Source organism: Chiloscyllium punctatum, chromosome 24 (assembly GCF_047496795.1).
Source record: "Chiloscyllium punctatum isolate Juve2018m chromosome 24, sChiPun1.3, whole genome shotgun sequence".
Lineage (NCBI taxonomy): Eukaryota > Metazoa > Chordata > Chondrichthyes > Orectolobiformes > Hemiscylliidae > Chiloscyllium > Chiloscyllium punctatum.
The window spans coordinates 43,941,929-43,968,281 of record NC_092762.1 but is presented as its reverse complement, the minus strand read 5'-3'; the positions used below and the strand labels follow the sequence as shown (position 1 = coordinate 43,968,281).

Sequence of the window (26,353 nt, the reverse complement as noted above, 5' to 3'; positions counted from 1 at the left end):
CTGCGCGAGAGTGTGAAGCGCGAACGTGTTTTCCAGCTCAGGCAGGGAAAGCCGTAGCCGGGCAGGCGGCCTGCCACCAGCCCGGGTAGCTCAGTCGGTAGAGCATCAGACTCTTAATCTGAGGGTCCAGGGTTCAAGTCCCTGCTCGGGCGGGTCGCTTTTAAATCGCTCTGCCACGGGACAACAGCGAAGGCGCAGGGCAGTGCTAACAAATCAGACTCAATGGCCCTTACATTGTGGCGGTGGAAGCAAGCACAGGGCAGTTTTGCCTGCATTTCCGAACTGTCGCAGTTGCTGCCGTAATCGCGGAACGCGTGGCTTCTGTTTGAATTGATCTCTTTAAGGTCCTCCAAATGCGCGAAATCAGAAATTAGCATAGAATCCCTCGACTGTGGAAACAGGCTACCGACTCTCCCAAGAGTATCCCCCACACACCTAAACCCCCACCTCGTGACTCCGAACCTGCACATGCCTGAAAACAAGGGGCAATTTAGCATGGCCAAAACACCTGCGCTGCACTCCTTTGGACTGTGGGAGGAAACCGGATCCGTCGGACGAAATCCACGCAGACACGGGGAGAATGTGCAAACTCCACACAGGGAGTCGCCCGAGGCTCGAATGCGCCAAGGGTTCGTGGCGATGGGAGGCAGCAGTGAAATCCTGATTATATTTGCAGGTGCTGAAGCTTCGATTTATGGAGACTGCTCTCATCGATGGTCAGCTTTTTTTTTTCAAATCAACTCAGACACGTCCAACGGAACCTTCATGCACATCTTCCTTGGTTTGGAGCTGATGGTGATGTGGCCGTGCGTGTGGGAGTGTCGGTGTCTGCGGCTTTGTGGTGGGGTGGATTGTTTCGAGCAGAGAGTGGATGCTGGGGGTAGGGACGGGGCGTGGTGTTGGAGGGTTGATGATGAGGCCGTCTCATGAGCACCGTTCTTACTTTGGCGGTGCTGTGTTGTAGGCTTGCTGATGGCTTTGACGGTGCCAGAGGTGTGTGTTGAGGAGGGTTGCTACAGTAGAGAGAGGACGGTGCGGCAATGGAGTGGGGGGATGATGAAGAGAGACGGCGGCTTGGAATCGGCCCTGCACAGCCGGGGCTGCCAGTCTTTCCGACTGAATCGCGTGGATTGTGTCAGAATGGCTGCGCGAGAGTGTGAAGCGCGAACGTGTTTTCCAGCTCAGGCAGGGAAAGCCGTAGCCGGGCAGGCGGCCTGCCACGAGCCCGGGTAGCTCAGTCGGTAGAGCATCAGACTTTTAATCTGAGGGTCCAGGGTTCAAGTCCCTGCTCGGGCGGGTCGCTTTTAAATCGCTCTGCCACGGGACAACAGCGAAGGCGCAGGGCAGTGCTAACAAATCAGACTCAATGGCCCTTACATTGTGGCGGTGGAAGCAAGCACAGGGCAGTTTTGCCTGCATTTCCGAACTGTCGCAGTTGCTGCCGTAATCGCGGAACGCGTGGCTTCTGTTTGAATTGATCTCTTTAAGGTCCTCCAAATGCGCGAAATCAGAAATTAGCATAGAATCCCTCGACTGTGGAAACAGGCTACCGACTCTCCCAAGAGTATCCCCCACACACCTAAACCCCCACCTCGTGACTCCGAACCTGCACATGCCTGAAAACAAGGGGCAATTTAGCATGGCCAAAACACCTGCGCTGCACTCCTTTGGACTGTGGGAGGAAACCGGATCCGTCGGACGAAATCCACGCAGACACGGGGAGAATGTGCAAACTCCACACAGGGAGTCGCCCGAGGCTCGAATGCGCCAAGGGTTCGTGGCGATGGGAGGCAGCAGTGAAATCCTGATTATATTTGCAGGTGCTGAAGCTTCGATTTATGGAGACTGCTCTCATCGATGGTCTGCTTTTGTTTTCAAATCAACTCAGACACGTCCAACGGAACCTTCATGCACATCTTCCTTGGTTTGGAGCTGATGGTGATGTGGCCGTGCGTGTGGGAGTGTCGGTGTCTGCGGCTTTGTGGTGGGGTGGATTGTTTCGAGCAGAGAGTGGATGCTGGGGGTAGGGACGGCGCGTGGTGTTGGAGGGTTGATGATGAGGCCGTCTCATGAGCACCGTTCTTACTTTGGCGGTGCTGTGTTGTAGGCTTGCTGATGGCTTTGACGGTGCCAGAGGTGTGTGTTGAGGAGGGTTGCTACAGTAGAGAGAGGACGGTGCGGCAATGGAGTGGGGGGATGATGAAGAGAGACGGCGGCTTGGAATCGGCCCTGCACAGCCGGGGCTGCCAGTCTTTCCGACTGAATCGCGTGGATTGTGTCAGAATGGCTGCGCGAGAGTGTGAAGCGCGAACGTGTTTTCCAGCTCAGGCAGGGAAAGCCGTAGCCGGGCAGGCGGCCTGCCACGAGCCCGGGTAGCTCAGTCGGTAGAGCATCAGACTCTTAATCTGAGGGTCCAGGGTTCAAGTCCCTGCTCGGGCGGGTCGCTTTTAAATCGCTCTGCCACGGGACAACAGCGAAGGCGCAGGGCAGTGCTAACAAATCAGACTCAATGGCCCTTACATTGTGGCGGTGGAAGCAAGCACAGGGCAGTTTTGCCTGCATTTCCGAACTGTCGCAGTTGCTGCCGTAATCGCGGAACGCGTGGCTTCTGTTTGAATTGATCTCTTTAAGGTCCTCCAAATGCGCGAAATCAGAAATTAGCATAGAATCCCTCGACTGTGGAAACAGGCTACCGACTCTCCCAAGAGTATCCCCCACACACCTAAACCCCCACCTCGTGACTCCGAACCTGCACATGCCTGAAAACAAGGGGCAATTTAGCATGGCCAAAACACCTGCGCTGCACTCCTTTGGACTGTGGGAGGAAACCGGATCCGTCGGACGAAATCCACGCAGACACGGGGAGAATGTGCAAACTCCACACAGGGAGTCGCCCGAGGCTCGAATGCGCCAAGGGTTCGTGGCGATGGGAGGCAGCAGTGAAATCCTGATTATATTTGCAGGTGCTGAAGCTTCGATTTATGGAGACTGCTCTCATCGATGGTCAGCTTTTTTTTTTCAAATCAACTCAGACACGTCCAACGGAACCTTCATGCACATCTTCCTTGGTTTGGAGCTGATGGTGATGTGGCCGTGCGTGTGGGAGTGTCGGTGTCTGCGGCTTTGTGGTGGGGTGGATTGTTTCGAGCAGAGAGTGGATGCTGGGGGTAGGGACGGGGCGTGGTGTTGGAGGGTTGATGATGAGGCCGTCTCATGAGCACCGTTCTTACTTTGGCGGTGCTGTGTTGTAGGCTTGCTGATGGCTTTGACGGTGCCAGAGGTGTGTGTTGAGGAGGGTTGCTACAGTAGAGAGAGGACGGTGCGGCAATGGAGTGGGGGGATGATGAAGAGAGACGGCGGCTTGGAATCGGCCCTGCACAGCCGGGGCTGCCAGTCTTTCCGACTGAATCGCGTGGATTGTGTCAGAATGGCTGCGCGAGAGTGTGAAGCGCGAACGTGTTTTCCAGCTCAGGCAGGGAAAGCCGTAGCCGGGCAGGCGGCCTGCCACGAGCCCGGGTAGCTCAGTCGGTAGAGCATCAGACTTTTAATCTGAGGGTCCAGGGTTCAAGTCCCTGCTCGGGCGGGTCGCTTTTAAATCGCTCTGCCACGGGACAACAGCGAAGGCGCAGGGCAGTGCTAACAAATCAGACTCAATGGCCCTTACATTGTGGCGGTGGAAGCAAGCACAGGGCAGTTTTGCCTGCATTTCCGAACTGTCGCAGTTGCTGCCGTAATCGCGGAACGCGTGGCTTCTGTTTGAATTGATCTCTTTAAGGTCCTCCAAATGCGCGAAATCAGAAATTAGCATAGAATCCCTCGACTGTGGAAACAGGCTACCGACTCTCCCAAGAGTATCCCCCACACACCTAAACCCCCACCTCGTGACTCCGAACCTGCACATGCCTGAAAACAAGGGGCAATTTAGCATGGCCAAAACACCTGCGCTGCACTCCTTTGGACTGTGGGAGGAAACCGGATCCGTCGGACGAAATCCACGCAGACACGGGGAGAATGTGCAAACTCCACACAGGGAGTCGCCCGAGGCTCGAATGCGCCAAGGGTTCGTGGCGATGGGAGGCAGCAGTGAAATCCTGATTATATTTGCAGGTGCTGAAGCTTCGATTTATGGAGACTGCTCTCATCGATGGTCTGCTTTTGTTTTCAAATCAACTCAGACACGTCCAACGGAACCTTCATGCACATCTTCCTTGGTTTGGAGCTGATGGTGATGTGGCCGTGCGTGTGGGAGTGTCGGTGTCTGCGGCTTTGTGGTGGGGTGGATTGTTTCGAGCAGAGAGTGGATGCTGGGGGTAGGGACGGCGCGTGGTGTTGGAGGGTTGATGATGAGGCCGTCTCATGAGCACCGTTCTTACTTTGGCGGTGCTGTGTTGTAGGCTTGCTGATGGCTTTGACGGTGCCAGAGGTGTGTGTTGAGGAGGGTTGCTACAGTAGAGAGAGGACGGTGCGGCAATGGAGTGGGGGGATGATGAAGAGAGACGGCGGCTTGGAATCGGCCCTGCACAGCCGGGGCTGCCAGTCTTTCCGACTGAATCGCGTGGATTGTGTCAGAATGGCTGCGCGAGAGTGTGAAGCGCGAACGTGTTTTCCAGCTCAGGCAGGGAAAGCCGTAGCCGGGCAGGCGGCCTGCCACGAGCCCGGGTAGCTCAGTCGGTAGAGCATCAGACTCTTAATCTGAGGGTCCAGGGTTCAAGTCCCTGCTCGGGCGGGTCGCTTTTAAATCGCTCTGCCACGGGACAACAGCGAAGGCGCAGGGCAGTGCTAACAAATCAGACTCAATGGCCCTTACATTGTGGCGGTGGAAGCAAGCACAGGGCAGTTTTGCCTGCATTTCCGAACTGTCGCAGTTGCTGCCGTAATCGCGGAACGCGTGGCTTCTGTTTGAATTGATCTCTTTAAGGTCCTCCAAATGCGCGAAATCAGAAATTAGCATAGAATCCCTCGACTGTGGAAACAGGCTACCGACTCTCCCAAGAGTATCCCCCACACACCTAAACCCCCACCTCGTGACTCCGAACCTGCACATGCCTGAAAACAAGGGGCAATTTAGCATGGCCAAAACACCTGCGCTGCACTCCTTTGGACTGTGGGAGGAAACCGGATCCGTCGGACGAAATCCACGCAGACACGGGGAGAATGTGCAAACTCCACACAGGGAGTCGCCCGAGGCTCGAATGCGCCAAGGGTTCGTGGCGATGGGAGGCAGCAGTGAAATCCTGATTATATTTGCAGGTGCTGAAGCTTCGATTTATGGAGACTGCTCTCATCGATGGTCTGCTTTTGTTTTCAAATCAACTCAGACACGTCCAACGGAACCTTCATGCACATCTTCCTTGGTTTGGAGCTGATGGTGATGTGGCCGTGCGTGTGGGAGTGTCGGTGTCTGCGGCTTTGTGGTGGGGTGGATTGTTTCGAGCAGAGAGTGGATGCTGGGGGTAGGGACGGCGCGTGGTGTTGGAGGGTTGATGATGAGGCCGTCTCATGAGCACCGTTCTTACTTTGGCGGTGCTGTGTTGTAGGCTTGCTGATGGCTTTGACGGTGCCAGAGGTGTGTGTTGAGGAGGGTTGCTACAGTAGAGAGAGGACGGTGCGGCAATGGAGTGGGGGGATGATGAAGAGAGACGGCGGCTTGGAATCGGCCCTGCACAGCCGGGGCTGCCAGTCTTTCCGACTGAATCGCGTGGATTGTGTCAGAATGGCTGCGCGAGAGTGTGAAGCGCGAACGTGTTTTCCAGCTCAGGCAGGGAAAGCCGTAGCCGGGCAGGCGGCCTGCCACCAGCCCGGGTAGCTCAGTCGGTAGAGCATCAGACTCTTAATCTGAGGGTCCAGGGTTCAAGTCCCTGCTCGGGCGGGTCGCTTTTAAATCGCTCTGCCACGGGACAACAGCGAAGGCGCAGGGCAGTGCTAACAAATCAGACTCAATGGCCCTTACATTGTGGCGGTGGAAGCAAGCACAGGGCAGTTTTGCCTGCATTTCCGAACTGTCGCAGTTGCTGCCGTAATCGCGGAACGCGTGGCTTCTGTTTGAATTGATCTCTTTAAGGTCCTCCAAATGCGCGAAATCAGAAATTAGCATAGAATCCCTCGACTGTGGAAACAGGCTACCGACTCTCCCAAGAGTATCCCCCACACACCTAAACCCCCACCTCGTGACTCCGAACCTGCACATGCCTGAAAACAAGGGGCAATTTAGCATGGCCAAAACACCTGCGCTGCACTCCTTTGGACTGTGGGAGGAAACCGGATCCGTCGGACGAAATCCACGCAGACACGGGGAGAATGTGCAAACTCCACACAGGGAGTCGCCCGAGGCTCGAATGCGCCAAGGGTTCGTGGCGATGGGAGGCAGCAGTGAAATCCTGATTATATTTGCAGGTGCTGAAGCTTCGATTTATGGAGACTGCTCTCATCGATGGTCAGCTTTTTTTTTTCAAATCAACTCAGACACGTCCAACGGAACCTTCATGCACATCTTCCTTGGTTTGGAGCTGATGGTGATGTGGCCGTGCGTGTGGGAGTGTCGGTGTCTGCGGCTTTGTGGTGGGGTGGATTGTTTCGAGCAGAGAGTGGATGCTGGGGGTAGGGACGGGGCGTGGTGTTGGAGGGTTGATGATGAGGCCGTCTCATGAGCACCGTTCTTACTTTGGCGGTGCTGTGTTGTAGGCTTGCTGATGGCTTTGACGGTGCCAGAGGTGTGTGTTGAGGAGGGTTGCTACAGTAGAGAGAGGACGGTGCGGCAATGGAGTGGGGGGATGATGAAGAGAGACGGCGGCTTGGAATCGGCCCTGCACAGCCGGGGCTGCCAGTCTTTCCGACTGAATCGCGTGGATTGTGTCAGAATGGCTGCGCGAGAGTGTGAAGCGCGAACGTGTTTTCCAGCTCAGGCAGGGAAAGCCGTAGCCGGGCAGGCGGCCTGCCACGAGCCCGGGTAGCTCAGTCGGTAGAGCATCAGACTTTTAATCTGAGGGTCCAGGGTTCAAGTCCCTGCTCGGGCGGGTCGCTTTTAAATCGCTCTGCCACGGGACAACAGCGAAGGCGCAGGGCAGTGCTAACAAATCAGACTCAATGGCCCTTACATTGTGGCGGTGGAAGCAAGCACAGGGCAGTTTTGCCTGCATTTCCGAACTGTCGCAGTTGCTGCCGTAATCGCGGAACGCGTGGCTTCTGTTTGAATTGATCTCTTTAAGGTCCTCCAAATGCGCGAAATCAGAAATTAGCATAGAATCCCTCGACTGTGGAAACAGGCTACCGACTCTCCCAAGAGTATCCCCCACACACCTAAACCCCCACCTCGTGACTCCGAACCTGCACATGCCTGAAAACAAGGGGCAATTTAGCATGGCCAAAACACCTGCGCTGCACTCCTTTGGACTGTGGGAGGAAACCGGATCCGTCGGACGAAATCCACGCAGACACGGGGAGAATGTGCAAACTCCACACAGGGAGTCGCCCGAGGCTCGAATGCGCCAAGGGTTCGTGGCGATGGGAGGCAGCAGTGAAATCCTGATTATATTTGCAGGTGCTGAAGCTTCGATTTATGGAGACTGCTCTCATCGATGGTCTGCTTTTGTTTTCAAATCAACTCAGACACGTCCAACGGAACCTTCATGCACATCTTCCTTGGTTTGGAGCTGATGGTGATGTGGCCGTGCGTGTGGGAGTGTCGGTGTCTGCGGCTTTGTGGTGGGGTGGATTGTTTCGAGCAGAGAGTGGATGCTGGGGGTAGGGACGGCGCGTGGTGTTGGAGGGTTGATGATGAGGCCGTCTCATGAGCACCGTTCTTACTTTGGCGGTGCTGTGTTGTAGGCTTGCTGATGGCTTTGACGGTGCCAGAGGTGTGTGTTGAGGAGGGTTGCTACAGTAGAGAGAGGACGGTGCGGCAATGGAGTGGGGGGATGATGAAGAGAGACGGCGGCTTGGAATCGGCCCTGCACAGCCGGGGCTGCCAGTCTTTCCGACTGAATCGCGTGGATTGTGTCAGAATGGCTGCGCGAGAGTGTGAAGCGCGAACGTGTTTTCCAGCTCAGGCAGGGAAAGCCGTAGCCGGGCAGGCGGCCTGCCACGAGCCCGGGTAGCTCAGTCGGTAGAGCATCAGACTCTTAATCTGAGGGTCCAGGGTTCAAGTCCCTGCTCGGGCGGGTCGCTTTTAAATCGCTCTGCCACGGGACAACAGCGAAGGCGCAGGGCAGTGCTAACAAATCAGACTCAATGGCCCTTACATTGTGGCGGTGGAAGCAAGCACAGGGCAGTTTTGCCTGCATTTCCGAACTGTCGCAGTTGCTGCCGTAATCGCGGAACGCGTGGCTTCTGTTTGAATTGATCTCTTTAAGGTCCTCCAAATGCGCGAAATCAGAAATTAGCATAGAATCCCTCGACTGTGGAAACAGGCTACCGACTCTCCCAAGAGTATCCCCCACACACCTAAACCCCCACCTCGTGACTCCGAACCTGCACATGCCTGAAAACAAGGGGCAATTTAGCATGGCCAAAACACCTGCGCTGCACTCCTTTGGACTGTGGGAGGAAACCGGATCCGTCGGACGAAATCCACGCAGACACGGGGAGAATGTGCAAACTCCACACAGGGAGTCGCCCGAGGCTCGAATGCGCCAAGGGTTCGTGGCGATGGGAGGCAGCAGTGAAATCCTGATTATATTTGCAGGTGCTGAAGCTTCGATTTATGGAGACTGCTCTCATCGATGGTCAGCTTTTTTTTTTCAAATCAACTCAGACACGTCCAACGGAACCTTCATGCACATCTTCCTTGGTTTGGAGCTGATGGTGATGTGGCCGTGCGTGTGGGAGTGTCGGTGTCTGCGGCTTTGTGGTGGGGTGGATTGTTTCGAGCAGAGAGTGGATGCTGGGGGTAGGGACGGCGCGTGGTGTTGGAGGGTTGATGATGAGGCCGTCTCATGAGCACCGTTCTTACTTTGGCGGTGCTGTGTTGTAGGCTTGCTGATGGCTTTGACGGTGCCAGAGGTGTGTGTTGAGGAGGGTTGCTACAGTAGAGAGAGGACGGTGCGGCAATGGAGTGGGGGGATGATGAAGAGAGACGGCGGCTTGGAATCGGCCCTGCACAGCCGGGGCTGCCAGTCTTTCCGACTGAATCGCGTGGATTGTGTCAGAATGGCTGCGCGAGAGTGTGAAGCGCGAACGTGTTTTCCAGCTCAGGCAGGGAAAGCCGTAGCCGGGCAGGCGGCCTGCCACGAGCCCGGGTAGCTCAGTCGGTAGAGCATCAGACTCTTAATCTGAGGGTCCAGGGTTCAAGTCCCTGCTCGGGCGGGTCGCTTTTAAATCGCTCTGCCACGGGACAACAGCGAAGGCGCAGGGCAGTGCTAACAAATCAGACTCAATGGCCCTTACATTGTGGCGGTGGAAGCAAGCACAGGGCAGTTTTGCCTGCATTTCCGAACTGTCGCAGTTGCTGCCGTAATCGCGGAACGCGTGGCTTCTGTTTGAATTGATCTCTTTAAGGTCCTCCAAATGCGCGAAATCAGAAATTAGCATAGAATCCCTCGACTGTGGAAACAGGCTACCGACTCTCCCAAGAGTATCCCCCACACACCTAAACCCCCACCTCGTGACTCCGAACCTGCACATGCCTGAAAACAAGGGGCAATTTAGCATGGCCAAAACACCTGCGCTGCACTCCTTTGGACTGTGGGAGGAAACCGGATCCGTCGGACGAAATCCACGCAGACACGGGGAGAATGTGCAAACTCCACACAGGGAGTCGCCCGAGGCTCGAATGCGCCAAGGGTTCGTGGCGATGGGAGGCAGCAGTGAAATCCTGATTATATTTGCAGGTGCTGAAGCTTCGATTTATGGAGACTGCTCTCATCGATGGTCAGCTTTTTTTTTTCAAATCAACTCAGACACGTCCAACGGAACCTTCATGCACATCTTCCTTGGTTTGGAGCTGATGGTGATGTGGCCGTGCGTGTGGGAGTGTCGGTGTCTGCGGCTTTGTGGTGGGGTGGATTGTTTCGAGCAGAGAGTGGATGCTGGGGGTAGGGACGGCGCGTGGTGTTGGAGGGTTGATGATGAGGCCGTCTCATGAGCACCGTTCTTACTTTGGCGGTGCTGTGTTGTAGGCTTGCTGATGGCTTTGACGGTGCCAGAGGTGTGTGTTGAGGAGGGTTGCTACAGTAGAGAGAGGACGGTGCGGCAATGGAGTGGGGGGATGATGAAGAGAGACGGCGGCTTGGAATCGGCCCTGCACAGCCGGGGCTGCCAGTCTTTCCGACTGAATCGCGTGGATTGTGTCAGAATGGCTGCGCGAGAGTGTGAAGCGCGAACGTGTTTTCCAGCTCAGGCAGGGAAAGCCGTAGCCGGGCAGGCGGCCTGCCACCAGCCCGGGTAGCTCAGTCGGTAGAGCATCAGACTTTTAATCTGAGGGTCCAGGGTTCAAGTCCCTGCTCGGGCGGGTCGCTTTTAAATCGCTCTGCCACGGGACAACAGCGAAGGCGCAGGGCAGTGCTAACAAATCAGACTCAATGGCCCTTACATTGTGGCGGTGGAAGCAAGCACAGGGCAGTTTTGCCTGCATTTCCGAACTGTCGCAGTTGCTGCCGTAATCGCGGAACGCGTGGCTTCTGTTTGAATTGATCTCTTTAAGGTCCTCCAAATGCGCGAAATCAGAAATTAGCATAGAATCCCTCGACTGTGGAAACAGGCTACCGACTCTCCCAAGAGTATCCCCCACACACCTAAACCCCCACCTCGTGACTCCGAACCTGCACATGCCTGAAAACAAGGGGCAATTTAGCATGGCCAAAACACCTGCGCTGCACTCCTTTGGACTGTGGGAGGAAACCGGATCCGTCGGACGAAATCCACGCAGACACGGGGAGAATGTGCAAACTCCACACAGGGAGTCGCCCGAGGCTCGAATGCGCCAAGGGTTCGTGGCGATGGGAGGCAGCAGTGAAATCCTGATTATATTTGCAGGTGCTGAAGCTTCGATTTATGGAGACTGCTCTCATCGATGGTCAGCTTTTTTTTTTCAAATCAACTCAGACACGTCCAACGGAACCTTCATGCACATCTTCCTTGGTTTGGAGCTGATGGTGATGTGGCCGTGCGTGTGGGAGTGTCGGTGTCTGCGGCTTTGTGGTGGGGTGGATTGTTTCGAGCAGAGAGTGGATGCTGGGGGTAGGGACGGCGCGTGGTGTTGGAGGGTTGATGATGAGGCCGTCTCATGAGCACCGTTCTTACTTTGGCGGTGCTGTGTTGTAGGCTTGCTGATGGCTTTGACGGTGCCAGAGGTGTGTGTTGAGGAGGGTTGCTACAGTAGAGAGAGGACGGTGCGGCAATGGAGTGGGGGGATGATGAAGAGAGACGGCGGCTTGGAATCGGCCCTGCACAGCCGGGGCTGCCAGTCTTTCCGACTGAATCGCGTGGATTGTGTCAGAATGGCTGCGCGAGAGTGTGAAGCGCGAACGTGTTTTCCAGCTCAGGCAGGGAAAGCCGTAGCCGGGCAGGCGGCCTGCCACGAGCCCGGGTAGCTCAGTCGGTAGAGCATCAGACTCTTAATCTGAGGGTCCAGGGTTCAAGTCCCTGCTCGGGCGGGTCGCTTTTAAATCGCTCTGCCACGGGACAACAGCGAAGGCGCAGGGCAGTGCTAACAAATCAGACTCAATGGCCCTTACATTGTGGCGGTGGAAGCAAGCACAGGGCAGTTTTGCCTGCATTTCCGAACTGTCGCAGTTGCTGCCGTAATCGCGGAACGCGTGGCTTCTGTTTGAATTGATCTCTTTAAGGTCCTCCAAATGCGCGAAATCAGAAATTAGCATAGAATCCCTCGACTGTGGAAACAGGCTACCGACTCTCCCAAGAGTATCCCCCACACACCTAAACCCCCACCTCGTGACTCCGAACCTGCACATGCCTGAAAACAAGGGGCAATTTAGCATGGCCAAAACACCTGCGCTGCACTCCTTTGGACTGTGGGAGGAAACCGGATCCGTCGGACGAAATCCACGCAGACACGGGGAGAATGTGCAAACTCCACACAGGGAGTCGCCCGAGGCTCGAATGCGCCAAGGGTTCGTGGCGATGGGAGGCAGCAGTGAAATCCTGATTATATTTGCAGGTGCTGAAGCTTCGATTTATGGAGACTGCTCTCATCGATGGTCAGCTTTTTTTTTTCAAATCAACTCAGACACGTCCAACGGAACCTTCATGCACATCTTCCTTGGTTTGGAGCTGATGGTGATGTGGCCGTGCGTGTGGGAGTGTCGGTGTCTGCGGCTTTGTGGTGGGGTGGATTGTTTCGAGCAGAGAGTGGATGCTGGGGGTAGGGACGGCGCGTGGTGTTGGAGGGTTGATGATGAGGCCGTCTCATGAGCACCGTTCTTACTTTGGCGGTGCTGTGTTGTAGGCTTGCTGATGGCTTTGACGGTGCCAGAGGTGTGTGTTGAGGAGGGTTGCTACAGTAGAGAGAGGACGGTGCGGCAATGGAGTGGGGGGATGATGAAGAGAGACGGCGGCTTGGAATCGGCCCTGCACAGCCGGGGCTGCCAGTCTTTCCGACTGAATCGCGTGGATTGTGTCAGAATGGCTGCGCGAGAGTGTGAAGCGCGAACGTGTTTTCCAGCTCAGGCAGGGAAAGCCGTAGCCGGGCAGGCGGCCTGCCACCAGCCCGGGTAGCTCAGTCGGTAGAGCATCAGACTTTTAATCTGAGGGTCCAGGGTTCAAGTCCCTGCTCGGGCGGGTCGCTTTTAAATCGCTCTGCCACGGGACAACAGCGAAGGCGCAGGGCAGTGCTAACAAATCAGACTCAATGGCCCTTACATTGTGGCGGTGGAAGCAAGCACAGGGCAGTTTTGCCTGCATTTCCGAACTGTCGCAGTTGCTGCCGTAATCGCGGAACGCGTGGCTTCTGTTTGAATTGATCTCTTTAAGGTCCTCCAAATGCGCGAAATCAGAAATTAGCATAGAATCCCTCGACTGTGGAAACAGGCTACCGACTCTCCCAAGAGTATCCCCCACACACCTAAACCCCCACCTCGTGACTCCGAACCTGCACATGCCTGAAAACAAGGGGCAATTTAGCATGGCCAAAACACCTGCGCTGCACTCCTTTGGACTGTGGGAGGAAACCGGATCCGTCGGACGAAATCCACGCAGACACGGGGAGAATGTGCAAACTCCACACAGGGAGTCGCCCGAGGCTCGAATGCGCCAAGGGTTCGTGGCGATGGGAGGCAGCAGTGAAATCCTGATTATATTTGCAGGTGCTGAAGCTTCGATTTATGGAGACTGCTCTCATCGATGGTCAGCTTTTTTTTTTCAAATCAACTCAGACACGTCCAACGGAACCTTCATGCACATCTTCCTTGGTTTGGAGCTGATGGTGATGTGGCCGTGCGTGTGGGAGTGTCGGTGTCTGCGGCTTTGTGGTGGGGTGGATTGTTTCGAGCAGAGAGTGGATGCTGGGGGTAGGGACGGGGCGTGGTGTTGGAGGGTTGATGATGAGGCCGTCTCATGAGCACCGTTCTTACTTTGGCGGTGCTGTGTTGTAGGCTTGCTGATGGCTTTGACGGTGCCAGAGGTGTGTGTTGAGGAGGGTTGCTACAGTAGAGAGAGGACGGTGCGGCAATGGAGTGGGGGGATGATGAAGAGAGACGGCGGCTTGGAATCGGCCCTGCACAGCCGGGGCTGCCAGTCTTTCCGACTGAATCGCGTGGATTGTGTCAGAATGGCTGCGCGAGAGTGTGAAGCGCGAACGTGTTTTCCAGCTCAGGCAGGGAAAGCCGTAGCCGGGCAGGCGGCCTGCCACGAGCCCGGGTAGCTCAGTCGGTAGAGCATCAGACTTTTAATCTGAGGGTCCAGGGTTCAAGTCCCTGCTCGGGCGGGTCGCTTTTAAATCGCTCTGCCACGGGACAACAGCGAAGGCGCAGGGCAGTGCTAACAAATCAGACTCAATGGCCCTTACATTGTGGCGGTGGAAGCAAGCACAGGGCAGTTTTGCCTGCATTTCCGAACTGTCGCAGTTGCTGCCGTAATCGCGGAACGCGTGGCTTCTGTTTGAATTGATCTCTTTAAGGTCCTCCAAATGCGCGAAATCAGAAATTAGCATAGAATCCCTCGACTGTGGAAACAGGCTACCGACTCTCCCAAGAGTATCCCCCACACACCTAAACCCCCACCTCGTGACTCCGAACCTGCACATGCCTGAAAACAAGGGGCAATTTAGCATGGCCAAAACACCTGCGCTGCACTCCTTTGGACTGTGGGAGGAAACCGGATCCGTCGGACGAAATCCACGCAGACACGGGGAGAATGTGCAAACTCCACACAGGGAGTCGCCCGAGGCTCGAATGCGCCAAGGGTTCGTGGCGATGGGAGGCAGCAGTGAAATCCTGATTATATTTGCAGGTGCTGAAGCTTCGATTTATGGAGACTGCTCTCATCGATGGTCTGCTTTTGTTTTCAAATCAACTCAGACACGTCCAACGGAACCTTCATGCACATCTTCCTTGGTTTGGAGCTGATGGTGATGTGGCCGTGCGTGTGGGAGTGTCGGTGTCTGCGGCTTTGTGGTGGGGTGGATTGTTTCGAGCAGAGAGTGGATGCTGGGGGTAGGGACGGCGCGTGGTGTTGGAGGGTTGATGATGAGGCCGTCTCATGAGCACCGTTCTTACTTTGGCGGTGCTGTGTTGTAGGCTTGCTGATGGCTTTGACGGTGCCAGAGGTGTGTGTTGAGGAGGGTTGCTACAGTAGAGAGAGGACGGTGCGGCAATGGAGTGGGGGGATGATGAAGAGAGACGGCGGCTTGGAATCGGCCCTGCACAGCCGGGGCTGCCAGTCTTTCCGACTGAATCGCGTGGATTGTGTCAGAATGGCTGCGCGAGAGTGTGAAGCGCGAACGTGTTTTCCAGCTCAGGCAGGGAAAGCCGTAGCCGGGCAGGCGGCCTGCCACGAGCCCGGGTAGCTCAGTCGGCAGAGCATCAGACTCTTAATCTGAGGGTCCAGGGTTCAAGTCCCTGCTCGGGCGGGTCGCTTTTAAATCGCTCTGCCACGGGACAACAGCGAAGGCGCAGGGCAGTGCTAACAAATCAGACTCAATGGCCCTTACATTGTGGCGGTGGAAGCAAGCACAGGGCAGTTTTGCCTGCATTTCCGAACTGTCGCAGTTGCTGCCGTAATCGCGGAACGCGTGGCTTCTGTTTGAATTGATCTCTTTAAGGTCCTCCAAATGCGCGAAATCAGAAATTAGCATAGAATCCCTCGACTGTGGAAACAGGCTACCGACTCTCCCAAGAGTATCCCCCACACACCTAAACCCCCACCTCGTGACTCCGAACCTGCACATGCCTGAAAACAAGGGGCAATTTAGCATGGCCAAAACACCTGCGCTGCACTCCTTTGGACTGTGGGAGGAAACCGGATCCGTCGGACGAAATCCACGCAGACACGGGGAGAATGTGCAAACTCCACACAGGGAGTCGCCCGAGGCTCGAATGCGCCAAGGGTTCGTGGCGATGGGAGGCAGCAGTGAAATCCTGATTATATTTGCAGGTGCTGAAGCTTCGATTTATGGAGACTGCTCTCATCGATGGTCTGCTTTTGTTTTCAAATCAACTCAGACACGTCCAACGGAACCTTCATGCACATCTTCCTTGGTTTGGAGCTGATGGTGATGTGGCCGTGCGTGTGGGAGTGTCGGTGTCTGCGGCTTTGTGGTGGGGTGGATTGTTTCGAGCAGAGAGTGGATGCTGGGGGTAGGGACGGCGCGTGGTGTTGGAGGGTTGATGATGAGGCCGTCTCATGAGCACCGTTCTTACTTTGGCGGTGCTGTGTTGTAGGCTTGCTGATGGCTTTGACGGTGCCAGAGGTGTGTGTTGAGGAGGGTTGCTACAGTAGAGAGAGGACGGTGCGGCAATGGAGTGGGGGGATGATGAAGAGAGACGGCGGCTTGGAATCGGCCCTGCACAGCCGGGGCTGCCAGTCTTTCCGACTGAATCGCGTGGATTGTGTCAGAATGGCTGCGCGAGAGTGTGAAGCGCGAACGTGTTTTCCAGCTCAGGCAGGGAAAGCCGTAGCCGGGCAGGCGGCCTGCCACCAGCCCGGGTAGCTCAGTCGGTAGAGCATCAGACTCTTAATCTGAGGGTCCAGGGTTCAAGTCCCTGCTCGGGCGGGTCGCTTTTAAATCGCTCTGCCACGGGACAACAGCGAAGGCGCAGGGCAGTGCTAACAAATCAGACTCAATGGCCCTTACATTGTGGCGGTGGAAGCAAGCACAGGGCAGTTTTGCCTGCATTTCCGAACTGTCGCAGTTGCTGCCGTAATCGCGGAACGCGTGGCTTCTGTTTGAATTGATCTCTTTAAGGTCCTCCAAATGCGCGAAATCAGAAATTAGCATAGAATCCCTCGACTGTGGAAACAGGCTACCGACTCTCCCAAGAGTATCCCCCACACACCTAAACCCCCACCTCGTGACTCCGAACCTGCACATGCCTGAAAACAAGGGGCAATTTAGCATGGCCAAAACACCTGCGCTGCACTCCTTTGGACTGTGGGAGGAAACCGGATCCGTCGGACGAAATCCACGCAGACACGGGGAGAATGTGCAAACTCCACACAGGGAGTCGCCCGAGGCTCGAATGCGCCAAGGGTTCGTGGCGATGGGAGGCAGCAGTGAAATCCTGATTATATTTGCAGGTGCTGAAGCTTCGATTTATGGAGACTGCTCTCATCGATGGTCTGCTTTTGTTTTCAAATCAACTCAGACACGTCCAACGGAACCTTCATGCACATCTTCCTTGGTTTGGAGCTGATGGTGATGTGGCCGTGCGTGTGGGAGTGTCGGTGTCTGCGGCTTTGTGGTGGGGTGGATTGTTTCGAGCAGAGAGTGGATGCTGGGGGTAGGGACGGCGCGTGGTGTTGGAGGGTTGATGATGAGGCCGTCTCATGAGCACCGTTCTTACTTTGGCGGTGCTGTGTTGTAGGCTTGCTGATGGCTTTGACGGTGCCAGAGGTGTGTGTTGAGGAGGGTTGCTACAGTAGAGAGAGGACGGTGCGGCAATGGAGTGGGGGGATGATGAAGAGAGACGGCGGCTTGGAATCGGCCCTGCACAGCCGGGGCTGCCAGTCTTTCCGACTGAATCGCGTGGATTGTGTCAGAATGGCTGCGCGAGAGTGTGAAGCGCGAACGTGTTTTCCAGCTCAGGCAGGGAAAGCCGTAGCCGGGCAGGCGGCCTGCCACCAGCCCGGGTAGCTCAGTCGGTAGAGCATCAGACTCTTAATCTGAGGGTCCAGGGTTCAAGTCCCTGCTCGGGCGGGTCGCTTTTAAATCGCTCTGCCACGGGACAACAGCGAAGGCGCAGGGCAGTGCTAACAAATCAGACTCAATGGCCCTTACATTGTGGCGGTGGAAGCAAGCACAGGGCAGTTTTGCCTGCATTTCCGAACTGTCGCAGTTGCTGCCGTAATCGCGGAACGCGTGGCTTCTGTTTGAATTGATCTCTTTAAGGTCCTCCAAATGCGCGAAATCAGAAATTAGCATAGAATCCCTCGACTGTGGAAACAGGCTACCGACTCTCCCAAGAGTATCCCCCACACACCTAAACCCCCACCTCGTGACTCCGAACCTGCACATGCCTGAAAACAAGGGGCAATTTAGCATGGCCAAAACACCTGCGCTGCACTCCTTTGGACTGTGGGAGGAAACCGGATCCGTCGGACGAAATCCACGCAGACACGGGGAGAATGTGCAAACTCCACACAGGGAGTCGCCCGAGACTCGAATGCGCCAAGGGTTCGTGGCGATGGGAGGCAGCAGTGAAATCCTGATTATATTTGCAGGTGCTGAAGCTTCGATTTATGGAGACTGCTCTCATCGATGGTCAGCTTTTTTTTTTCAAATCAACTCAGACACGTCCAACGGAACCTTCATGCACATCTTCCTTGGTTTGGAGCTGATGGTGATGTGGCCGTGCGTGTGGGAGTGTCGGTGTCTGCGGCTTTGTGGTGGGGTGGATTGTTTCGAGCAGAGAGTGGATGCTGGGGGTAGGGACGGGGCGTGGTGTTGGAGGGTTGATGATGAGGCCGTCTCATGAGCACCGTTCTTACTTTGGCGGTGCTGTGTTGTAGGCTTGCTGATGGCTTTGACGGTGCCAGAGGTGTGTGTTGAGGAGGGTTGCTACAGTAGAGAGAGGACGGTGCGGCAATGGAGTGGGGGGATGATGAAGAGAGACGGCGGCTTGGAATCGGCCCTGCACAGCCGGGGCTGCCAGTCTTTCCGACTGAATCGCGTGGATTGTGTCAGAATGGCTGCGCGAGAGTGTGAAGCGCGAACGTGTTTTCCAGCTCAGGCAGGGAAAGCCGTAGCCGGGCAGGCGGCCTGCCACCAGCCCGGGTAGCTCAGTCGGTAGAGCATCAGACTTTTAATCTGAGGGTCCAGGGTTCAAGTCCCTGCTCGGGCGGGTCGCTTTTAAATCGCTCTGCCACGGGACAACAGCGAAGGCGCAGGGCAGTGCTAACAAATCAGACTCAATGGCCCTTACATTGTGGCGGTGGAAGCAAGCACAGGGCAGTTTTGCCTGCATTTCCGAACTGTCGCAGTTGCTGCCGTAATCGCGGAACGCGTGGCTTCTGTTTGAATTGATCTCTTTAAGGTCCTCCAAATGCGCGAAATCAGAAATTAGCATAGAATCCCTCGACTGTGGAAACAGGCTACCGACTCTCCCAAGAGTATCCCCCACACACCTAAACCCCCACCTCGTGACTCCGAACCTGCACATGCCTGAAAACAAGGGGCAATTTAGCATGGCCAAAACACCTGCGCTGCACTCCTTTGGACTGTGGGAGGAAACCGGATCCGTCGGACGAAATCCACGCAGACACGGGGAGAATGTGCAAACTCCACACAGGGAGTCGCCCGAGACTCGAATGCGCCAAGGGTTCGTGGCGATGGGAGGCAGCAGTGAAATCCTGATTATATTTGCAGGTGCTGAAGCTTCGATTTATGGAGACTGCTCTCATCGATGGTCAGCTTTTTTTTTTCAAATCAACTCAGACACGTCCAACGGAACCTTCATGCACATCTTCCTTGGTTTGGAGCTGATGGTGATGTGGCCGTGCGTGTGGGAGTGTCGGTGTCTGCGGCTTTGTGGTGGGGTGGATTGTTTCGAGCAGAGAGTGGATGCTGGGGGTAGGGACGGGGCGTGGTGTTGGAGGGTTGATGATGAGGCCGTCTCATGAGCACCGTTCTTACTTTGGCGGTGCTGTGTTGTAGGCTTGCTGATGGCTTTGACGGTGCCAGAGGTGTGTGTTGAGGAGGGTTGCTACAGTAGAGAGAGGACGGTGCGGCAATGGAGTGGGGGGATGATGAAGAGAGACGGCGGCTTGGAATCGGCCCTGCACAGCCGGGGCTGCCAGTCTTTCCGACTGAATCGCGTGGATTGTGTCAGAATGGCTGCGCGAGAGTGTGAAGCGCGAACGTGTTTTCCAGCTCAGGCAGGGAAAGCCGTAGCCGGGCAGGCGGCCTGCCACCAGCCCGGGTAGCTCAGTCGGTAGAGCATCAGACTTTTAATCTGAGGGTCCAGGGTTCAAGTCCCTGCTCGGGCGGGTCGCTTTTAAATCGCTCTGCCACGGGACAACAGCGAAGGCGCAGGGCAGTGCTAACAAATCAGACTCAATGGCCCTTACATTGTGGCGGTGGAAGCAAGCACAGGGCAGTTTTGCCTGCATTTCCGAACTGTCGCAGTTGCTGCCGTAATCGCGGAACGCGTGGCTTCTGTTTGAATTGATCTCTTTAAGGTCCTCCAAATGCGCGAAATCAGAAATTAGCATAGAATCCCTCGACTGTGGAAACAGGCTACCGACTCTCCCAAGAGTATCCCCCACACACCTAAACCCCCACCTCGTGACTCCGAACCTGCACATGCCTGAAAACAAGGGGCAATTTAGCATGGCCAAAACACCTGCGCTGCACTCCTTTGGACTGTGGGAGGAAACCGGATCCGTCGGACGAAATCCACGCAGACACGGGGAGAATGTGCAAACTCCACACAGGGAGTCGCCCGAGGCTCGAATGCGCCAAGGGTTCGTGGCGATGGGAGGCAGCAGTGAAATCCTGATTATATTTGCAGGTGCTGAAGCTTCGATTTATGGAGACTGCTCTCATCGATGGTCTGCTTTTGTTTTCAAATCAACTCAGACACGTCCAACGGAACCTTCATGCACATCTTCCTTGGTTTGGAGCTGATGGTGATGTGGCCGTGCGTGTGGGAGTGTCGGTGTCTGCGGCTTTGTGGTGGGGTGGATTGTTTCGAGCAGAGAGTGGATGCTGGGGGTAGGGACGGCGCGTGGTGTTGGAGGGTTGATGATGAGGCCGTCTCATGAGCACCGTTCTTACTTTGGCGGTGCTGTGTTGTAGGCTTGCTGATGGCTTTGACGGTGCCAGAGGTGTGTGTTGAGGAGGGTTGCTACAGTAGAGAGAGGACGGTGCGGCAATGGAGTGGGGGGATGATGAAGAGAGACGGCGGCTTGGAATCGGCCCTGCACAGCCGGGGCTGCCAGTCTTTCCGACTGAATCGCGTGGATTGTGTCAGAATGGCTGCGCGAGAGTGTGAAGCGCGAACGTGTTTTCCAGCTCAGGCAGGGAAAGCCGTAGCCGGGCAGGCGGCCTGCCACGAGCCCGGGTAGCTCAGTCGGTAGAGCATCAGACTCTTAATCTGAGGGTCCAGGGTTCAAGTCCCTGCTCGGGCGGGTCGCTTTTAAATCGCTCTGCCACGGGACAACAGCGAAGGCGCAGGGCAGTGCTAACAAATCAGACTCAATGGCCCTTACATTGTGGCGGTGGAAGCAAGCACAGGGCAGTTTTGCCTGCATTTCCGAACTGTCGCAGTTGCTGCCGTAATCGCGGAACGCGTGGCTTCTGTTTGAATTGATCTCTTTAAGGTCCTCCAAATGCGCGAAATCAGAAATTAGCATAGAATCCCTCGACTGTGGAAACAGGCTACCGACTCTCCCAAGAGTATCCCCCACACACCTAAACCCCCACCTCGTGACTCCGAACCTGCACATGCCTGAAAACAAGGGACAATTTAGCATGGCCAAAACACCTGCGCTGCACTCCTTTGGACTGTGGGAGGAAACCGGATCCGTCGGACGAAATCCACGCAGACACGGGGAGAATGTGCAAACTCCACACAGGGAGTCGCCCGAGGCTCGAATGCGCCACGGGTTCGTGGCGATGGGAGGCAGCAGTGAAATCCTGATTATATTTGCAGGTGCTGAAGCTTCGATTTATGGAGACTGCTCTCATCGATGGTCAGCTTTTTTTTTTCAAATCAACTCAGACACGTCCAACGGAACCTTCATGCACATCTTCCTTGGTTTGGAGCTGATGGTGATGTGGCCGTGCGTGTGGGAGTGTCGGTGTCTGCGGCTTTGTGGTGGGGTGGATTGTTTCGAGCAGAGAGTGGATGCTGGGGGTAGGGACGGCGCGTGGTGTTGGAGGGTTGATGATGAGGCCGTCTCATGAGCACCGTTCTTACTTTGGCGGTGCTGTGTTGTAGGCTTGCTGATGGCTTTGACGGTGCCAGAGGTGTGTGTTGAGGAGGGTTGCTACAGTAGAGAGAGGACGGTGCGGCAATGGAGTGGGGGGATGATGAAGAGAGACGGCGGCTTGGAATCGGCCCTGCACAGCCGGGGCTGCCAGTCTTTCCGACTGAATCGCGTGGATTGTGTCAGAATGGCTGCGCGAGAGTGTGAAGCGCGAACGTGTTTTCCAGCTCAGGCAGGGAAAGCCGTAGCCGGGCAGGCGGCCTGCCACCAGCCCGGGTAGCTCAGTCGGTAGAGCATCAGACTTTTAATCTGAGGGTCCAGGGTTCAAGTCCCTGCTCGGGCGGGTCGCTTTTAAATCGCTCTGCCACGGGACAACAGCGAAGGCGCAGGGCAGTGCTAACAAATCAGACTCAATGGCCCTTACATTGTGGCGGTGGAAGCAAGCACAGGGCAGTTTTGCCTGCATTTCCGAACTGTCGCAGTTGCTGCCGTAATCGCGGAACGCGTGGCTTCTGTTTGAATTGATCTCTTTAAGGTCCTCCAAATGCGCGAAATCAGAAATTAGCATAGAATCCCTCGACTGTGGAAACAGGCTACCGACTCTCCCAAGAGTATCCCCCACACACCTAAACCCCCACCTCGTGACTCCGAACCTGCACATGCCTGAAAACAAGGGGCAATTTAGCATGGCCAAAACACCTGCGCTGCACTCCTTTGGACTGTGGGAGGAAACCGGATCCGTCGGACGAAATCCACGCAGACACGGGGAGAATGTGCAAACTCCACACAGGGAGTCGCCCGAGGCTCGAATGCGCCAAGGGTTCGTGGCGATGGGAGGCAGCAGTGAAATCCTGATTATATTTGCAGGTGCTGAAGCTTCGATTTATGGAGACTGCTCTCATCGATGGTCTGCTTTTGTTTTCAAATCAACTCAGACACGTCCAACGGAACCTTCATGCACATCTTCCTTGGTTTGGAGCTGATGGTGATGTGGCCGTGCGTGTGGGAGTGTCGGTGTCTGCGGCTTTGTGGTGGGGTGGATTGTTTCGAGCAGAGAGTGGATGCTGGGGGTAGGGACGGCGCGTGGTGTTGGAGGGTTGATGATGAGGCCGTCTCATGAGCACCGTTCTTACTTTGGCGGTGCTGTGTTGTAGGCTTGCTGATGGCTTTGACGGTGCCAGAGGTGTGTGTTGAGGAGGGTTGCTACAGTAGAGAGAGGACGGTGCGGCAATGGAGTGGGGGGATGATGAAGAGAGACGGCGGCTTGGAATCGGCCCTGCACAGCCGGGGCTGCCAGTCTTTCCGACTGAATCGCGTGGATTGTGTCAGAATGGCTGCGCGAGAGTGTGAAGCGCGAACGTGTTTTCCAGCTCAGGCAGGGAAAGCCGTAGCCGGGCAGGCGGCCTGCCACCAGCCCGGGTAGCTCAGTCGGTAGAGCATCAGACTTTTAATCTGAGGGTCCAGGGTTCAAGTCCCTGCTCGGGCGGGTCGCTTTTAAATCGCTCTGCCACGGGACAACAGCGAAGGCGCAGGGCAGTGCTAACAAATCAGACTCAATGGCCCTTACATTGTGGCGGTGGAAGCAAGCACAGGGCAGTTTTGCCTGCATTTCCGAACTGTCGCAGTTGCTGCCGTAATCGCGGAACGCGTGGCTTCTGTTTGAATTGATCTCTTTAAGGTCCTCCAAATGCGCGAAATCAGAAATTAGCATAGAATCCCTCGACTGTGGAAACAAGCTACCGACTCTCCCAAGAGTATCCCCCACACACCTAAACCCCCACCTCGTGACTCCGAACCTGCACATGCCTGAAAACAAGGGGCAATTTAGCATGGCCAAAACACCTGCGCTGCACTCCTTTGGACTGTGGGAGGAAACCGGATCCGTCGGACGAAATCCACGCAGACACGGGGAGAATGTGCAAACTCCACACAGGGAGTCGCCCGAGGCTCGAATGCGCCAAGGGTTCGTGGGGATGGGAGGCAGCAGTGAAATCCTGATTATATTTGCAGGTGCTGAAGCTTCGATTTATGGAGACTGCTCTCATCGATGGTCAGCTTTTTTTTTTCAAATCAACTCAGACACGTCCAACGGAACCTTCATGCACATCTTCCTTGGTTTGGAGCTGATGGTGATGTGGCCGTGCGTGTGGGAGTGTCGGTGTCTGCGGCTTTGTGGTGGGGTGGATTGTTTCGAGCAGAGAGTGGATGCTGGGGGTAGGGACGGGGCGTGGTGTTGGAGGGTTGATGATGAGGCCGTCTCATGAGCACCGTTCTTACTTTGGCGGTGCTGTGTTGTAGGCTTGCTGATGGCTTTGACGGTGCCAGAGGTGTGTGTTGAGGAGGGTTGCTACAGTAGAGAGAGGACGGTGCGGCAATGGAGTGGGGGGATGATGAAGAGAGACGGCGGCTTGGAATCGGCCCTGCACAGCCGGGGCTGCCAGTCTTTCCGACTGAATCGCGTGGATTGTGTCAGAATGGCTGCGCGAGAGTGTGAAGCGCGAACGTGTTTTCCAGCTCAGGCAGGGAAAGCCGTAGCCGGGCAGGCGGCCTGCCACCAGCCCGGGTAGCTCAGTCGGTAGAGCATCAGACTTTTAATCTGAGGGTCCAGGGTTCAAGTCCCTGCTCGGGCGGGTCGCTTTTAAATCGCTCTGCCACGGGACAACAGCGAAGGCGCAGGGCAGTGCTAACAAATCAGACTCAATGGCCCTTACATTGTGGCGGTGGAAGCAAGCACAGGGCAGTTTTGCCTGCATTTCCGAACTGTCGCAGTTGCTGCCGTAATCGCGGAACGCGTGGCTTCTGTTTGAATTGATCTCTTTAAGGTCCTCCAAATGCGCGAAATCAGAAATTAGCATAGAATCCCTCGACTGTGGAAACAGGCTACCGACTCTCCCAAGAGTATCCCCCACACACCTAAACCCCCACCTCGTGACTCCGAACCTGCACATGCCTGAAAACAAGGGGCAATTTAGCATGGCCAAAACACCTGCGCTGCACTCCTTTGGACTGTGGGAGGAAACCGGATCCGTCGGACGAAATCCACGCAGACACGGGGAGAATGTGCAAACTCCACACAGGGAGTCGCCCGAGGCTCGAATGCGCCAAGGGTTCGTGGCGATGGGAGGCAGCAGTGAAATCCTGATTATATTTGCAGGTGCTGAAGCTTCGATTTATGGAGACTGCTCTCATCGATGGTCTGCTTTTGTTTTCAAATCAACTCAGACACGTCCAACGGAACCTTCATGCACATCTTCCTTGGTTTGGAGCTGATGGTGATGTGGCCGTGCGTGTGGGAGTGTCGGTGTCTGCGGCTTTGTGGTGGGGTGGATTGTTTCGAGCAGAGAGTGGATGCTGGGGGTAGGGACGGCGCGTGGTGTTGGAGGGTTGATGATGAGGCCGTCTCATGAGCACCGTTCTTACTTTGGCGGTGCTGTGTTGTAGGCTTGCTGATGGCTTTGACGGTGCCAGAGGTGTGTGTTGAGGAGGGTTGCTACAGTAGAGAGAGGACGGTGCGGCAATGGAGTGGGGGGATGATGAAGAGAGACGGCGGCTTGGAATCGGCCCTGCACAGCCGGGGCTGCCAGTCTTTCCGACTGAATCGCGTGGATTGTATCAGAATGGCTGCGCGAGAGTGTGAATCGCGAACGTGTTTTCCAGCTCAGGCAGGGAAAGCCGTAGCCGGGCAGGCGTCTTGCCACGAGCCCGGGTAGCTCAGTCGGTAGAGCATCAGACTCTTAATCTGAGGGTCCAGGGTTCAAGTCCCTGCTCGGGCGGGTGGCTTTTAAATCGCTCTGCCACGGGACAACAGCGAAGGCGCAGGGCAGTGCTAACAAATCAGACTCAATGGCCCTTACATTGTGGCGGTGGAAGCAAGCACAGGGCAGTTTTGCCTGCATTTCCGAACTGTCGCAGTTGCTGCCGTAATCGCGGAACGCGTGGCTTCTGTTTGAATTGATCTCTTTAAGGTCCTCCAAATGCGCGAAATCAGAAATTAGCATAGAATCCCTCGACTGTGGAAACAAGCTACCGACTCTCCCAAGAGTATCCCCCACACACCTAAACCCCCACCTCGTGACTCCGAACCTGCACATGCCTGAAAACAAGGGGCAATTTAGCATGGCCAAAACACCTGCGCTGCACTCCTTTGGACTGTGGGAGGAAACCGGATCCGTCGGACGAAATCCACGCAGACACGGGGAGAATGTGCAAACTCCACACAGGGAGTCGCCCGAGGCTCGAATGCGCCAAGGGTTCGTGGCGATGGGAGGCAGCAGTGAAATCCTGATTATATTTGCAGGTGCTGAAGCTTCGATTTATGGAGACTGCTCTCATCGATGGTCAGCTTTTTTTTTTCAAATCAACTCAGACACGTCCAACGGAACCTTCATGCACATCTTCCTTGGTTTGGAGCTGATGGTGATGTGGCCGTGCGTGTGGGAGTGTCGGTGTCTGCGGCTTTGTGGTGGGGTGGATTGTTTCGAGCAGAGAGTGGATGCTGGGGGTAGGGACGGCGCGTGGTGTTGGAGGGTTGATGATGAGGCCGTCTCATGAGCACCGTTCTTACTTTGGCGGTGCTGTGTTGTAGGCTTGCTGATGGCTTTGACGGTGCCAGAGGTGTGTGTTGAGGAGGGTTGCTACAGTAGAGAGAGGACGGTGCGGCAATGGAGTGGGGGGATGATGAAGAGAGACGGCGGCTTGGAATCGGCCCTGCACAGCCGGGGCTGCCAGTCTTTCCGACTGAATCGCGTGGATTGTGTCAGAATGGCTGCGCGAGAGTGTGAAGCGCGAACGTGTTTTCCAGCTCAGGCAGGGAAAG

The 26,353-nt window shown here is 55.7% G+C and overlaps 23 non-coding genes across 23 annotated transcripts; all 23 read left to right on the top strand.

Annotated features, from left to right (window-relative positions):
- Positions 1 to 79: 79 nt before the first annotated feature.
- trnak-cuu (transfer RNA lysine (anticodon CUU)) lies at positions 80 to 152 on the top strand. Its single transcript has one exon. It is a non-coding gene; the product is annotated as a tRNA-Lys (tRNA).
- A 1,071-nt stretch (positions 153 to 1,223) lies between these two features.
- trnak-uuu (transfer RNA lysine (anticodon UUU)) lies at positions 1,224 to 1,296 on the top strand. Its single transcript has one exon. It is a non-coding gene; the product is annotated as a tRNA-Lys (tRNA).
- A 1,070-nt stretch (positions 1,297 to 2,366) lies between these two features.
- Positions 2,367 to 2,439, top strand: trnak-cuu (transfer RNA lysine (anticodon CUU)). Its single transcript has one exon. It is a non-coding gene; the product is annotated as a tRNA-Lys (tRNA).
- Positions 2,440 to 3,510: 1,071 nt separating this feature from the next.
- On the top strand, positions 3,511 to 3,583 carry trnak-uuu (transfer RNA lysine (anticodon UUU)). Its single transcript has one exon. It is a non-coding gene; the product is annotated as a tRNA-Lys (tRNA).
- Positions 3,584 to 4,653: 1,070 nt separating this feature from the next.
- trnak-cuu (transfer RNA lysine (anticodon CUU)) lies at positions 4,654 to 4,726 on the top strand. The gene has a single exon. It is a non-coding gene; the product is annotated as a tRNA-Lys (tRNA).
- Positions 4,727 to 5,796: 1,070 nt separating this feature from the next.
- On the top strand, positions 5,797 to 5,869 carry trnak-cuu (transfer RNA lysine (anticodon CUU)). The gene has a single exon. It is a non-coding gene; the product is annotated as a tRNA-Lys (tRNA).
- A 1,071-nt stretch (positions 5,870 to 6,940) lies between these two features.
- trnak-uuu (transfer RNA lysine (anticodon UUU)) lies at positions 6,941 to 7,013 on the top strand. The gene has a single exon. It is a non-coding gene; the product is annotated as a tRNA-Lys (tRNA).
- Positions 7,014 to 8,083: 1,070 nt separating this feature from the next.
- Positions 8,084 to 8,156, top strand: trnak-cuu (transfer RNA lysine (anticodon CUU)). The gene has a single exon. It is a non-coding gene; the product is annotated as a tRNA-Lys (tRNA).
- A 1,071-nt stretch (positions 8,157 to 9,227) lies between these two features.
- On the top strand, positions 9,228 to 9,300 carry trnak-cuu (transfer RNA lysine (anticodon CUU)). Its single transcript has one exon. It is a non-coding gene; the product is annotated as a tRNA-Lys (tRNA).
- A 1,071-nt stretch (positions 9,301 to 10,371) lies between these two features.
- trnak-uuu (transfer RNA lysine (anticodon UUU)) lies at positions 10,372 to 10,444 on the top strand. Its single transcript has one exon. It is a non-coding gene; the product is annotated as a tRNA-Lys (tRNA).
- A 1,071-nt stretch (positions 10,445 to 11,515) lies between these two features.
- Positions 11,516 to 11,588, top strand: trnak-cuu (transfer RNA lysine (anticodon CUU)). Its single transcript has one exon. It is a non-coding gene; the product is annotated as a tRNA-Lys (tRNA).
- Positions 11,589 to 12,659: 1,071 nt separating this feature from the next.
- Positions 12,660 to 12,732, top strand: trnak-uuu (transfer RNA lysine (anticodon UUU)). Its single transcript has one exon. It is a non-coding gene; the product is annotated as a tRNA-Lys (tRNA).
- Positions 12,733 to 13,803: 1,071 nt separating this feature from the next.
- trnak-uuu (transfer RNA lysine (anticodon UUU)) lies at positions 13,804 to 13,876 on the top strand. Its single transcript has one exon. It is a non-coding gene; the product is annotated as a tRNA-Lys (tRNA).
- Positions 13,877 to 14,946: 1,070 nt separating this feature from the next.
- trnak-cuu (transfer RNA lysine (anticodon CUU)) lies at positions 14,947 to 15,019 on the top strand. Its single transcript has one exon. It is a non-coding gene; the product is annotated as a tRNA-Lys (tRNA).
- Positions 15,020 to 16,089: 1,070 nt separating this feature from the next.
- On the top strand, positions 16,090 to 16,162 carry trnak-cuu (transfer RNA lysine (anticodon CUU)). The gene has a single exon. It is a non-coding gene; the product is annotated as a tRNA-Lys (tRNA).
- A 1,070-nt stretch (positions 16,163 to 17,232) lies between these two features.
- Positions 17,233 to 17,305, top strand: trnak-cuu (transfer RNA lysine (anticodon CUU)). Its single transcript has one exon. It is a non-coding gene; the product is annotated as a tRNA-Lys (tRNA).
- Positions 17,306 to 18,376: 1,071 nt separating this feature from the next.
- trnak-uuu (transfer RNA lysine (anticodon UUU)) lies at positions 18,377 to 18,449 on the top strand. Its single transcript has one exon. It is a non-coding gene; the product is annotated as a tRNA-Lys (tRNA).
- A 1,071-nt stretch (positions 18,450 to 19,520) lies between these two features.
- trnak-uuu (transfer RNA lysine (anticodon UUU)) lies at positions 19,521 to 19,593 on the top strand. Its single transcript has one exon. It is a non-coding gene; the product is annotated as a tRNA-Lys (tRNA).
- A 1,070-nt stretch (positions 19,594 to 20,663) lies between these two features.
- trnak-cuu (transfer RNA lysine (anticodon CUU)) lies at positions 20,664 to 20,736 on the top strand. Its single transcript has one exon. It is a non-coding gene; the product is annotated as a tRNA-Lys (tRNA).
- A 1,071-nt stretch (positions 20,737 to 21,807) lies between these two features.
- trnak-uuu (transfer RNA lysine (anticodon UUU)) lies at positions 21,808 to 21,880 on the top strand. The gene has a single exon. It is a non-coding gene; the product is annotated as a tRNA-Lys (tRNA).
- Positions 21,881 to 22,950: 1,070 nt separating this feature from the next.
- On the top strand, positions 22,951 to 23,023 carry trnak-uuu (transfer RNA lysine (anticodon UUU)). Its single transcript has one exon. It is a non-coding gene; the product is annotated as a tRNA-Lys (tRNA).
- Positions 23,024 to 24,094: 1,071 nt separating this feature from the next.
- Positions 24,095 to 24,167, top strand: trnak-uuu (transfer RNA lysine (anticodon UUU)). The gene has a single exon. It is a non-coding gene; the product is annotated as a tRNA-Lys (tRNA).
- Positions 24,168 to 25,237: 1,070 nt separating this feature from the next.
- Positions 25,238 to 25,310, top strand: trnak-cuu (transfer RNA lysine (anticodon CUU)). Its single transcript has one exon. It is a non-coding gene; the product is annotated as a tRNA-Lys (tRNA).
- Positions 25,311 to 26,353: the final 1,043 nt, after the last annotated feature.